The sequence below is a fragment of the Monodelphis domestica genome, chromosome 1 (assembly GCF_027887165.1).
Source record: "Monodelphis domestica isolate mMonDom1 chromosome 1, mMonDom1.pri, whole genome shotgun sequence".
NCBI lineage: Eukaryota > Metazoa > Chordata > Mammalia > Didelphimorphia > Didelphidae > Monodelphis > Monodelphis domestica.
Window position 1 is genome coordinate 713,887,176 of NC_077227.1, and position 14,242 is coordinate 713,901,417.

Consider the following 14,242-nt stretch of genomic DNA (forward strand, 5'->3'; position numbering starts at 1 on the left):
CAAGCTTATAGTTTTGGCCATATATCATTATGAAGCAGAGGAGAATCAGAGAAAGAGAAGTTGAAGGTGACTGTCAGGATAGATGAATTCCCTTGACAGCTGGTCATAAGACTAGCATTCCTGTTTGCCATTCTGAACTGGGTTCAGAAGTCACAAGCCTGTGTGGTATATGTCACCTGCCCTTCCGCATACTCTAAAGGTTCTCCAGCTGGTGATGTAATTATCTTCCTCAAAACGGAATCACAGGGAAGTACAGCAGTCATCTGGTTATGAGCAATTGAATATTTAGAGGGTGTGTTCACCAAATCATGGGAACAATGCATATTACATGCTGGCAATTTTGATGTATCTGAGAGGCATCTGTTTTTTAATGTTGGTCCTTCATTACCTACAATTAAAATTCTTGAGACAAGTCTCAGAGCATAACTGCATCTAAAAATATTTTGGCTATTTTGAGGTTGCACCTCTGATCAAAATAAATATTTTGAAAGTGAAAGTAAAACTATCTTATATTTTTATCAGACTTTTCTAAGAGATTGTCTTCAGATAGTGTATTTATTCTCAGAAGTTGTTTGTAAAGGAAGTAGTAACTATTCTGTGAGCTTTCTTGTTTTACAGACAAAAGTACTAAGTTCCCAAGGACCTTGAATACGTTTCTGCTGCCCCAACCAAGTTGCCCTACCTATATCTTATATTCTCCATACCTTGTCTTCATTTTTTTACAACTCACATTCTACTTATGTAATCTTTCATGGTCTTGTTCCCATTATCTTTCCTACCAAAATTTTATATTTTCCCCCCTAATCTGTCTTGATTGTTTTAATTACCTTCCTACTAGTCAAGTCAGTATTTGAAGGGTCTTCTGTACCTAGCAAGACACACTGGCTAGTTATAAAAAGGAAGCAAAATACATGCATCCAGACATTGAGGAGCTTGTAACCAAACAGAGAGGTAAGATACTGAAATTATGTAAAAAGACAAATAGATCAATTTTTAAATGCCGAAGGATATGTGAGTCATAATGGTGATGGAAACTAACTAGAAATTAGTCCAGGAAAACTTCATTAAAGAAAGGACTCTTAAGAAAAGTTTTGAAGGAAGGGATAGATATGAATTAGCAGATGAAGAAGTGAGTGTCCCAAGCCAGGAAGGGAAAGAGCAAAGACTCTCAGTGGATCAAATGACTTGGATCAAAGACTTAGATAACACACTCTATTCAAGTCTGCAGATGGCAGAGCTGGGAGGGATAGCTAACACAGTGAAAGACAGTGTCAAGATCCAAAAATATCTTAGCAGCTTAAAATGGTGGGCTAATCTAAGAAGATGAAACATAATAAAGATAAATGCACTGTTCTACATTTGGGTTCCAAAAATCCATTAAATAAGTACAGAATGAACTAGACACAGACAACAGTGAGAAAAAAAACCATGAAGATTTAACTCAAAATGAGTCAACTGAGTAACATGTTCATTTAAGATTTTATTATTAAGGAGGCAGCTGGGTGGCTCAGTGAATTGAGAGCCAGGCCTAGAGATGGGAGGTTCTAGGTTCAAATTTGGCCTCAGACACTTCCCAGCTGTGTGACCCTGGGCAAGTCACTTAACTCCCATTGCCTAGCCCTTACTACTCTTCTGCCTTGGAACCAATACACAGTATTGACTCCAAGATGGAAGGTAAGAGTTTGAAAAAAAAAAAGATTTTATTATTATAAGAGCCATAATGCCTAGAATAAGTAAAATGGTTGTCCTAATCTGCTCTGATTCAACTATATCTGGAATACTATATTACTTTAGGATACAATAATAAAAAAAATCATATGCATTTGTTTATATTTCTATTTGTATATGTTGTTTACCCAATGGAGAATGAATTCCTGAAAAATGGGGGCTACTTTTTTATATGATAATTTGAGTATAGCAAATGGATAGACAATAAGGACCCAATTCTTAGAGCCTATTCATAGCTGACCTTCCCAACTCTGCTATACAGAACATGATAAATATTCTCAACCTCATTTTTATCCATTTCTTGGAGGTTTAGAGAGCCTATTTCCAGTGATGAGTGCCTAAGAAGTTAGAATTGTATAGCAATGAAAAGTCTTTCTGGTTGGCTAAGGAATTGTAAGAATTAATGACTCATGCATATTTCTCAGCCAGAACAGAGTAAGAACATATTTAAAAAGTGACACAATACTTTGTCATCCTCCTTTGTCTCCTTTTCCTTTATGATGATAAAACAGAACTACTATGAGTTTTAGTATAGGAGAGAAGGTGGCTGCCTTATTTCTCACCCTATTGCTATGTATCCATGAACATCCTGAAGGAATGAAATCTTAATATTGTCACAAGCCCCAATCAGGTATGCTTCTCATTATTAATCAACCTATTAGCTTTTTTAAAAGGGGATTTACTAAGAAAATACAAAAAAAAACTGTAGTTTCAAAAAGCCAAGGACATACTATCCCATTGAATATAGAGATCTCTGGGACATATTTCTCAAAACTTAAAACACAATAATAATAAGATATATATATATATATACATATATATATATATAAAGAATACATGACCAAAGGGTACTAACTGAATCCTGGTGCTAGTTCTTTTTTTCCCCTTCATGAAATTCTCATAAAGTTCCTCTTAGGGTATCTCTTTCCTGGCTTCCAAGAACTAGTACTTTTCTCTAGTCCATAACCAGCACTTTTCTTGGCCCCACAGGGCCCAAATCCTTGAAGCTGGAGTCATCCTTGGGAGAGAGTGGGGGAGGAGGTCTGCTTTTCCCCCTTTGTAGGTATTCTTTCTGTCACTGGTCCCTACTGTTGGGGTATACTCTGCTACCCACTTTGGTTTCCAGTGGGATCTTTGATCTATCGGTTGTTAGGGCACTACCTTCCAAGAATACTTTCACCTAGAACCAAGAAAAATAGAGGAAACAGAAGGAACGATTGTGAGCACGTGATGATTGTGAATTTTAGATTTACTCCACCCTGCTTAGTTTTTAGAATTTTAGCTACCAGGGATGTATACACCCCCACTTTAAGTGTGGGGGAGGAAGGTCTGTGACCCACATGTGCTAGCAAGTGACAAATCAGAAACAACTGACTGACCCCCTGGGCTGTCCAAAGCCAAGTTTAAGCCACCATTGGTACATGTGAGACACTGGAAGTGATGTAAAGAACTGCCTTTATATTTCTCGTCACTTCCTAGGAGAGGGCCTTGGGCGGTAGAACTTGACTTGGAGGAGCTCAAGCATGGGACCTCAGACTGCTTCCCTGAGATGACCACGAGGTGAGTGTTAAGGCTGACTCCCGGTTTCTTTGGCTCTTTCTGGAAGCACTAGCCTCCAAGGAGTCCCCTCATCTTGGAGGAGGCCTCATGGCTGGAAGCCAAGCTACATTTAATCTTCTGGGAAGGCCCCTTGGCTGAGGCCTCTGAACTCCCCCTGGCTCAGACCAGGCTGGAGCAGATCCAATTACCTTCCCCCTCCCTCATTCCGAATGTCTTCTATTGTAAATAAACCACCATAAAATTCCATCCTTACTTGAGTATTTCATTGGGATTTAGAATTTAAATCCCTGGCGACCTCTAAAAAATATATTCAGTCTCAACCCTAAAATGTACCCTTAACAGTAATCAGATGTGGGGATGGCTGCCCTGTGTCTTACCTGCTACATCATTGAAATTTTGTTTTAATTGCCCTAGGAAGGAAAAAAAAATAAAAAGCTTAACAGGGGATAGGATTACTCCTTTTGTATATACTCAATTATGCCTTAGCAATTCATGAGGCATTAGCCCTCTCAGTTCCTCTGTCAATCAGAAGCTTCCTTATCACCATGTAGTTTTTAAGGTTCTAAGTGCAGGTAACCCTGATTATACCTATAACTCTAAAGGGAGTAAGCTGGTCTCTTGGGACCCTGTCCTCCAGTGCATATTATTGGAAGCTAGAGAATTAGTGCTTGAGGTGTTAAAGTGGAAAAAAACACAAAACTATTAAAAAGTCAGAAAAAATACTATTTAATTAAGGAGAGGGATTCAGTGCTTTCCTCTTAGGCCTCCACACAGCTGCATGCCACACACCCACACAGAGTCCTGAGACTCTGGTTGCTCTGATCACTGACCCCTGTGAACATCAACTGCACTAGATTGGACAATTCCAAAGAGTCATGATAATTGGGAAGCTTATATATCCTTTTGGGACAGGGAAATATGATGATTGATTGACAAAAGGGGAGTATTCAAATTATACCAACTGGATACAATCAGGCTTTGGAAAGGAATCATAACCAGAGAGCTAGGGTGTAAGGAAATGGACTATGTACAATGGAAGCTAAAAAGGATGGTTGTGCCCAGGGTTTGGTCTACTTGGGAAGGATCTCTGATACAATGGGGCAGACTACTTAAGACAAAAAGAGTACTTAGCATTTGCTTGGGCCTACCTAACTGAGATTATAATTTACCTTAGGGTCTATTATTCAGTCTGAAACTGCTTATCTGAGATTTCCTTCAGGGTGAATTCTTAATGGAACAAGGGCAAACTTTGGGGTCTCCATCTTTCAAGCTAACTAAACTTGGGGTTCTCTTAGATACCATATCGACAAAGGAGTACTATGTACAACTTGCAAAACACTTTACACACATTTTATTAGATCTTCACAACCCTATTAAATAGGATTTGAAGGTATTATCCCCTTTTTACAGATGAAGGAACTGAATTTCAGTTAAGTGATTGGCTCAAGGTCACACAACTAGTAAATGTTAGAAGTTAGATTCTAATCCAAGTCACTAACTACTTCCACTATTCCAGAGCTACCACTCCAGGCTGGTGAACACTTCCAAAGGTTCCAATTAATGATAAACAACAAAAAAAAATCATTACAAACTCCATTTACTTTGGAAGGGGCAAAAATATTTGGCAAACATCCCCAGTAATCACTTCTGTCTTTAGAAAATACATATATATGACTGATAACAGATATAGAGTTCCTTCATTTGTTCCCAACCCAAGTGGGGATAGGTTAGGACAACAAATAATTTCCTATTTGTCCTCCTTTTTCTGTGTCAACTAGAAAAAATGCAGAACTATTAAATAGTCAAAAATCACTCTTTAATCAAGGGGAAAGGGGTTAGCGCTACTAATACGACAACAGAGTTGCTTTCCAAGACTGCACAGAGTCAAGACGCCCTGGTCACCAGCCCCTGGGAGTGCCACAGACTCAGGATGGACTCTGAGGAACAAAAGAACTTGGGGAACCTATATACCACTCTAGATGACCTGGGGGGTTTAGGATTAGAGGGACAGTTGATTGACTTTACAATGGTAAGAAAGGAAAATGAAGAGTTCCAGACAGGAATAATAGTGAGGGGCTGGGGCCCTACAATGGACACAAAAGGGAAAGACTCAGCCCCGGGCTTGGTCACCTAGGTCATGGACCTTAGCCTAGGGGGAGAAACCACTGGGACAAAAGGGATATTCAATATTGGATGGGATTAGCTGTTCCCACCCAAACTACCAGGAAAATCACTGTCTGGTGAAGAGGGACCTTCCCTCAGGGGGAAACCTCTCCTGTGACAAGGTCAAAACCTGGGGTTTCTACACTCAAACTAAATAACCTGAGGATCTCTATATTTCCATGTTGACATCTGAGATATTTAGATTTGTTTACTTTTGGGGGACAGTCTCTTGATTTCACAGACTCAAAAGCATAGTACCTTTTAGTATAGTGGATTTTCAAGATAACATTCTAAAGTTACTTAGGGGCAGAGCCTAGGTTAGAATCCATGTTTTCAAAATTTTAATCTTCTGAACTTTTCACTTTAAGATGGTCCTTCAAGACTTTATAAACATCAGCAAAACAAGGTTCCAAGAAAACCCCACAGGCCTCATATAAAAACAAACAAACAAACAAACAAAAAAACCCAACTATCCACAGTAAAAGAAGAAACTGTTGGAATCTGATTGTAGATCAAAGCACACTATTTTCAACTTTATTTTCTTCAAGAATTTTTTTATTGTATATGTGATATGGGTCTTCAGTCATAACATGGGAAATATGGAAATATGTATTGCATGAAAGAACTGATATAACCAACATTGATTGAATGCATCAATGACATTGAAATCTTGAACTTATATGTTTTTTCAATAAAAGGTTTGATTTTCTTGTACTTGAAAGTTTGATTTTGAAATAGAATGAGTAAATAGCAAATAAGTAAGTATATAATTTATGTTGTTATGGGATTTCTGTTTATAAATGATTATTAATATACTTTTATAGGATTACAGAAAAAGTTAAAATAAGTGAAAGATAGGTAAATGATAAAGTGTTACAAAGTGTGCTGGGGGCCATCAGACCATGACGCCTTGACAGAGTCATGCGTGGTAGCTGAGGAGACCACAGAGTGGTCTTTGGCAAGATGTGACTGCCCACTCTATCCCCTTTACATGACCTCTTTCATCAATGCCCATTACCTATGAATTGACATGATTATTCCCCCTAGACTCAAAAGAAATAATGCGAGAGCAAAACACCTGTATTCTAATTCTCTAAAACATCACCAAAAGATCAGACCCTTAAAACCAATCCCAAAAAGTCTATCATGGGTTAACTTTTATTTAGGTACATAATTCCCAGCAAAACTACAGCTACAGGCCAAGCCCAAAACTTTCCCACTCACAGAAGCCTATTCTCATGAAGCCAGCACACAAATCAAGCATAGAGGCTCATACAATAAGTACAAGTACATCAAGCTTCAGTATGCCTCAGTGACTCAATTACACAAATCAGTAACTCAGAAACTCCCTAGTAAGCCACCTGTGATGAAATCATTTATTTTGTATTCTGTCTGTAATCACAATACAAAAATATATGTTAATCAAGTGATTTGTTAAAAGTTAATATATCACTTTTCCAATTATCTCTCTTTGAACATGTGTATCTGAATGCTAAGAAAATAGGTATAAGAATAGATGCCTGGCCTGGGAATGGTGGAGCAGTTGTAGATGCAAAGCAGACCCATGGCCGTAATGATTAAGCTGTCTTCCATTTGTTATTTATTTTGACTGATCCTTTGCCACCAGTCAGGAAACCCTGGAGTCATGAGTGAGGCTGGATCCTGACTGTGGCAAAAGTGTTATAAGTTTTGGTCAACACCTGCCTCAGGGGGATATTGTATTTATATAGTGGTCTTATATATTTTATTTGTACATAATAATTGTAAGTTGAATTTGGATTAATATCTAGGTTCTTATTTCTGTATAGTCAGGATTGTGTTATTTATAACTAATTATTTATAATTTTATAACACTAATTGTTTATAATTTGAGACTTATATGCTGCAAGATTTGTTTTCCTTTCTTTTTCTCTTTCTTTACTTCTCCATGTTTCTCATATTAGTATAGTTTTCTATTAGAAAAAATTAATAGTATAGGCCACTTTGATAGAATAAGATAGTTATGTTTGAAAGATCCATTTGGGAGACTAGTCTCCCAAAGGATCTCAGGGGGATTTTTTAAAGGGATTTTCCTAATCTCTCCCTCTGTCTCTTTAAGAGGCAGGAGAGCAGGATTTCTAAGTGGAGCAAAATTGACAGGGGCCAGTGAACCAAAATTGAAGATTCTGTTACCAAGGAGACAGGGGACAGATAAGGAAGGAACAGTTAGGAATCTTTTGCCCTAGGATCTCAAGAGAACAAATAATTATAGATATATAAAATAGGGAAAATGTTTGTATTCGTTTAACTTAGCAAGACTAAGTAGTATTAGCATTAAGAGTCAAATTTCTTGGTAATGATTTTGTTCAAATATTTATTGTACTGAATTTATTGTAAAACCCTAAAACTACTCTTACCCAAAACTTTCCTGCAAAGAATTCCTTAGAGTAGATAAGGTTAGCCCAACCAGCTCTGAAGGTCAGATTCTTTTTTCCCTCTTGCTGTCTACTGCTAAAGACTTAGAACTTAAGAAAGCTAGCATAGCTTATAGCATAGTCAGGAATAAAAGAAACCCTCCACAAGCCTGCAAGGCTGGCTCTCACTTCAAAAGCTGAGAGAGACTCAAACCCAATCTGTGGCAAACTATAGTGCAAATCCCTATTCTCTCTACCCTGATAACCTTCCTAGTTTGAACTCATTATTAAATTCATCTTTAGTTATATAAACGCAGTCAGATATCTTTATGAGGGTGAGGGGACCCTGAAGGGAGTAAGGTTTTGTTAGGGGAGAAGGTTCTCTGTAACCTCAAGTACCCCAAATCTTGAGGTGCTCATCCATGCCTCTCTCCCCTTTCACTATGGTATAATATCTGTAAGAAGAATATTTTCTTGTAGGGTTAAGTGACTTGCCTAGGGTCACACAGCCAGGAAGAGTCTGAGGCCAAATTTGAACCCAGGACCTCCTGGATTGGCTCTTAATCCACTGAGACACCATAATAAAACTCTCCCTAAATCATTTGAAAGCAAGGCTAGACCCCCCAGTGAACATTCACTATTTGTCCCGTCCCCCTGTGATAAAGTAATGGGGAAGGAATTGAAATCTTAAAGTCTACTTTCTCTTTTGAAATATCCACCAAGATGGAATACTATTGTGTTAAAAGGAATAAAGAACTGGAGGAATTCCATGTGAACTGGAATGACTTCCAGAAATTGATGCAGAGTGAAAAGAGAAGAACCAGGAGAACATTGTACATAGGGACTGATACACTGTGGCACAATTGAATGTAATGGACTTCTCTACTATTGTGAATTTTAGATTTACTCCAACCTGCTTAGTCTAGCAAACACCCCTACTTAAGGATTAAGTGTTGAGGACGATGGCCTATGATAGACATGTACCAGCAAGTGACAAATAATAAACTGACAGACCCCCTGGGCTGTCCCAAGTCAAGCTTAAGCTACCATTGTTACATGTGAGACTCGGGAAGTAATGTGAAAAAAAAAGTCTATATATTCGTGTCACTTCCTCTTGTGGGCCTCTTTTTGGCAGCAGAGGCGTTGAGCTCCGGGTCTCTCTCTCGGAGACATTGGGTTCAGCAGCGGTGTGGCTGGTGGCAGCGTGCTGGGCATCTTTGCATCTTGGCATACCTGTAGCTCTTGTCCAGGTTTGGCAGTGAGCGTCCTTGGTGTGGTGACTGGGAGAAGCTCAATAGCATGGGTCAGGTGAGGTATCTTCCTGGAGCTCTCTCAAAGTTTAGGCCTTTTTTTTCCTTTACCTTTCCTAAAATGCTATCCTCCTAGTAGGCCCCTCATCTTGAAGGAGGCCTTGTGGCTGAGGTCTCTAAACTCCCCATGGTTCAGGCTAGGACAGAGAAATCTTATACATTTTTCCCTCTCTCTTCTTCTTAATTCCTTCCCTCTATGTTAATTAAATCACCATAAAATTCCCAAACTGACTTCAGTATTTTCATTGGGATTGAATTAATCCCTGGCGACCATTAGTATAATATATTAGTCAAAACCCCCTAAATTTATCCCTTACACTATGTTGAAGGTAAAGTTAAAATATATAGAGAGTGTGCAGACTGACAGCAAAGGGCAGAGTTCTAGAATTCTGAGGATAGCAGCTGCTGTTGAGGAGAGAGGCAGTTAAGCCTAGGACTATGGCTTTATCCCCTCTGGGTGGACCTGAGGAGAATTTAGCTTTACCCTGTGGATTTCACTGCTTATTCATCACATCTTACTGCTGCTTGGATTTCTGTACCTGTTGACACCTATTGAGTTCCTGTATTGAGACAACTAACAGCTGATTGTAACACCATTGCTGGGCCCTGTCAAACTTGCACACAGACCTTTTATTTAGATGATCAAAGGGGGGTTTAGTATTAATTAGTTAAGTATAATATATTTGGGGTTATATAGATAGTGTAAGAATAGAGTAGGGACCACTCAGAAGCAATCTCTTTGTGGAGAGATTTGTAGATCTAGGGAGGTGTAGATGCTTATTAATTGTGTAAGGAATATCCAAATCCCTTCCAATCTATACTTATTGTATTAAATACCTTTAATTTATAACCTAGGGGTCTCTGTGTGTGAGTCTCATCTCAGGGTCTGGTTCTGCCTGCCCTAGGCTTGGGTAGGCTTCCCAAACCAGGTTGCTGGTCTAAATTACCATCCCCTCAAACCCAACAGTTAAAAAAGTTATATCAACTAGAAGCAATGCAATGATACAGGACAATTCTGAGGGATTTAGAAAGAACACTATCCATATCCAGAGAATTGAACTGTGGGAGTAGAGACACAGAAGAGAAACATTTCCTTGATCACATAGTTCAATGGGGATATGATTGGGCATGTAGACTCTCAATGATCACTCAATTGCAAATATAAATAATATGGAAATAGGTCTTGATCAATGATACATGTAAAACCCAGTTGAATTGCTTGTTGGCTATGGGAGGGGGAGAGAGGAGGGAAGGGAAAAGAACACAAATCATGTAACTATGGAAAAAAATTCTAAATTAATTAAATAAATTTTTAGAAAATGAAACATTCACCAATTGGATCTTCCAGGATAGATGAAAAGAATTACCTGGTCAGGACAATCAGAAAGAGGACACACCTTCCCCAAAAAGGAAAGATCAGGGCTTACTAATTCTTTTCTTTGTAGGAAGCAGACTCAAAGGACCCATTTTTTTTAATACATGGCATGCCCCTATTACTAAATTATGTCATTCTTGGAGAAATAGCCTCATATTTATTGGTTAAAATTCTGGGTACCACAAGTTAAATAATTTACTATCAGCACAGTAGCTGACCTTGATGTCTTTTTAATTTTTATTGAGGTTATTTAGCAACATTGCTAAAAACACCATGCTAAAAATCATGAGAGCAAGTATACCTGCTTCACTCTGCTGATGACTGGGAAAGTGGGAGAGTGTTGTCCATTATCCAGAACCCATGTAAATATTCTGTCTTGGAACTGGTACTTTCCCAGGCAACCAAGTTTTGTCATGATCTTTCACAAGCTCTCATGACTAACTATATCAAAGGCCTTGGTCAGATCAACAAATGTGTATAGACCTATGTTCTGCTCCTGGCATTTCTCCTGGAATTGTCAGGCAACAAACACTATTTTGATTATTCCCCTGTCCTTTCTGAAACCACATTGGCACTTGGATAGATGACCAACTTCCAGGTGAAGGATCAGCCTGGCAAGAATCTTGCTGACAATGTGTGAGAGAGAGGTCCCTCCTGTGATTATCACAAGATAGCCTATTACTTTTTCTCTGATAGAAAAGGACAATTAAGACATCCTTAATCTCCTGGGAGATAACTTCCTCTTGCCATATAATATAGATTTCAGTCAGCTTTTTTATGACCAGTGGATCCCTTGCCTTGTAAATCTCTGCTGGAATGTAATCAGCACCAGGTTCTTTGCCATGTGAGAAGAGCTTAGTGGCATTCAAAACCTTTTCTTCAGTTGAAAGTTCAACTAGAGAGGGATTGACTTCAACCTAAGGTCAGTAGTTTCAGCATTAACTGTGACGCTCTGTTGAAAACACTATGGAAGTATTCAGTCAATCTCTCCAGGATCATGATCTTATCACTGATCAATATGGTTCCATCAGCACTGAGGTAGTTGAGATATGCCATAGGTCGTTGGCCCATAAATAGCCTTTGCAGCATCACTGAAGCATTATGACTGGGTACTATGAAAGCAAAACTGAATTTCATCTGCCTTCTTACCTAGGTAAGAATCTTGCATCTCTCTCAGCTTTTCTTTTGCACTTTACTTTTGATGGAGTTAAGTGCTGTCTTCTTAAAAATGGATGAACTATCCTGCTGGTAAATCCTGTGAAATTTCTATTTTTCATTTAGTAGCTTTTGGATTTCTCCAATATTCATTAAACCAATCATGTTTGCTAGTTTTCTGGTCCAGGCGAGTAAATGCAGTGCTGTATACTGAATTTCTGAAATTTGCTCAGTCCTTTTCTGCCCCACTATTGCCAACCCTGTGCTGGTTCAGCTTTCTCTCCAAGTCAGCAGCAAACTATTCATACCAGGAAGAGCCTCCAGTCTGCTGTCATTTAAGTCTTTTGATGGTCCTTTTCCCTTGGAACTACCTCTTTTGTTGAGTTTAAATGTTTAGCTTGAAGAAGATAAGTCTATGATCAGCCCAGCATTCTGTACCACATATTGCCTTTGTCTCTCTCGCATCCTGTTTGTTCCTTTTCCTCACGACATAATGCATTAAATGCCAGTATTGCTTTGAAGATGCATCTGTGAAGTCTTATTGCATTTAGGTAAACAGAAGACAGTGTTGTTGATGAGAAGATCATGAGAGGCACAAGTCTTCAGTAGTAATTATTCCTATTGCTATTTCCAATTTCATTCCTCCCAAGGACTCTCTTCCATGTTTGATGGTTTGTGTCTACTTAGACATTAAAGTCATCCAGAATTATGTCTGTCTTCCTTTGGCATATGATGAAAAGTGTCTCCAGGTCTTCATAAAATTTTTCTTTGATCTCAGGGTTCTTCATGGTGGGAGCACATACTGATGATAGTAGCATGACACTTTGCTGCAACTAGCAGTCACATTGTCATGAGCCTCTTTTTGTATATCTTGTGTTTAACACAGAGCCTGGCACATAGCAGGACCTAAATAAATGTTTATTGAATGACTCCTCCCAGAGAATTGTATCCTTGGTGCTTTAATTTACTAATTTTTATTGTGACACAGGAGCAAGAGGTATTTCTAGCTTCTGCACCCAGGCCCATTCTTTATTTTTGGAAATAATCACACAAAAGGCCAGGTTTGTACAAAAATCTTTTTTTTTCTCTCACAGAACTGGGTGGTTGTATTACAGGAATAAAACTGGATCATATACAGATCAGATAAAGTCTCCTCATGATTATTTATCCAGAAACACAGCCATGTTCAGAATTCAGGTACTTGGTAGAACCATCACCAGTACAGTAAAAAAACAGTTCTACCTGGATCTTTTTTGAAAATATTAACCCAAACAACCTGAGGTTACATGTGACTACAATCTGAAACAAAATTCCATGTTCCTTCAAAAGCCCTGGAGGAAAAATATGACTACTCTGCTATTTTATTTAATTGAAATTTTTCATTTAGTTAATTTAGAATATTTTTTCCCATGGTTACATGATTCATGTTCTTTTCCTCCCCTCCTCCCTCCTCCAACTGACTCACAATTCCACTGGGTTTTACTTGTGTCATTGATCAAGACCTATTTCCATATTATTGATAATTGCACTAGGGTGATCATTTACAGTCTACATGCCCAATCATATCCCCATTGACCCATGTGATCAAGCAGTTGTTTTCCTTCTGTGTTTCTATTCCCACAGCTTTTCCTCTGAATGTGGATAGTGTTTTTTCTCATAGATCCCTCAGGATTGTCCTGGATCTTTGCATTGCCACTAATGGAGAAGTCCATTATATTCGATTGTATCACAGTGTATCAGTCTCTGTGTATAACCCTTACCTTCTGTTTTACAATCAATACTACGTATTGATTCTAAGGCAGAAGGGTGGTAAGGGCTAGGCAATTGGGATTAAGTCACTTGCCCAGGGTCACACAGCTAGGAAGTGTCTGAGGTCATATTTGAAACCAGGACCTCCTGTCTCTAGGCCTGCCTTTCAATCCACTGAGCCATCTGGCTTCCCCTTAGCCTGTGCAACATGTACATGTTGTGTTCCATTTGATCGCTCTCTAAATACTCCATAACATCAACTATGTATTTGATTGATAGGGCTGGAAATCCCAGTGAATTTCATTTGCTCTTGAATAGATGTTGCCTTATTGGAAAGGCTGACAAAAATATGGCCACAATGCTGTTTATCCGAAAAAATAAAATACTGTTGGTTCTGTTTACACATAAGTTTTTAGAAACTCTTTCTCGCTGTTTTAAAAAAATGTTTCCATGGTTACATTGATTCATTTTCTTTCCCGCCTCTCTTGCCTCCCCTCGCGGAGCTGACAAGGAATTCCACTGAGTTATACATGTTATCACTTGATACCTATTTCCATATTATTCATTTTTGTAATAGAGTAATCTTTTAAAACCAAAACTCCACATCCTATACCCATATAAGCAAGTGATAAATCATATATTTTTCTTCTGCAACGAAACTCTTCAGCATAAATCGAAAGATGCAAATAAAAGTCAGTTACAAGCACTCGCCCCGCCCAGGTTCCCCGCTTCCTCTCACCTTGTTATGTGATTGGCTGAGATCGACTCTTCCATCAATGGCAACTTTGCTATTGGTTCATTTACCGAGA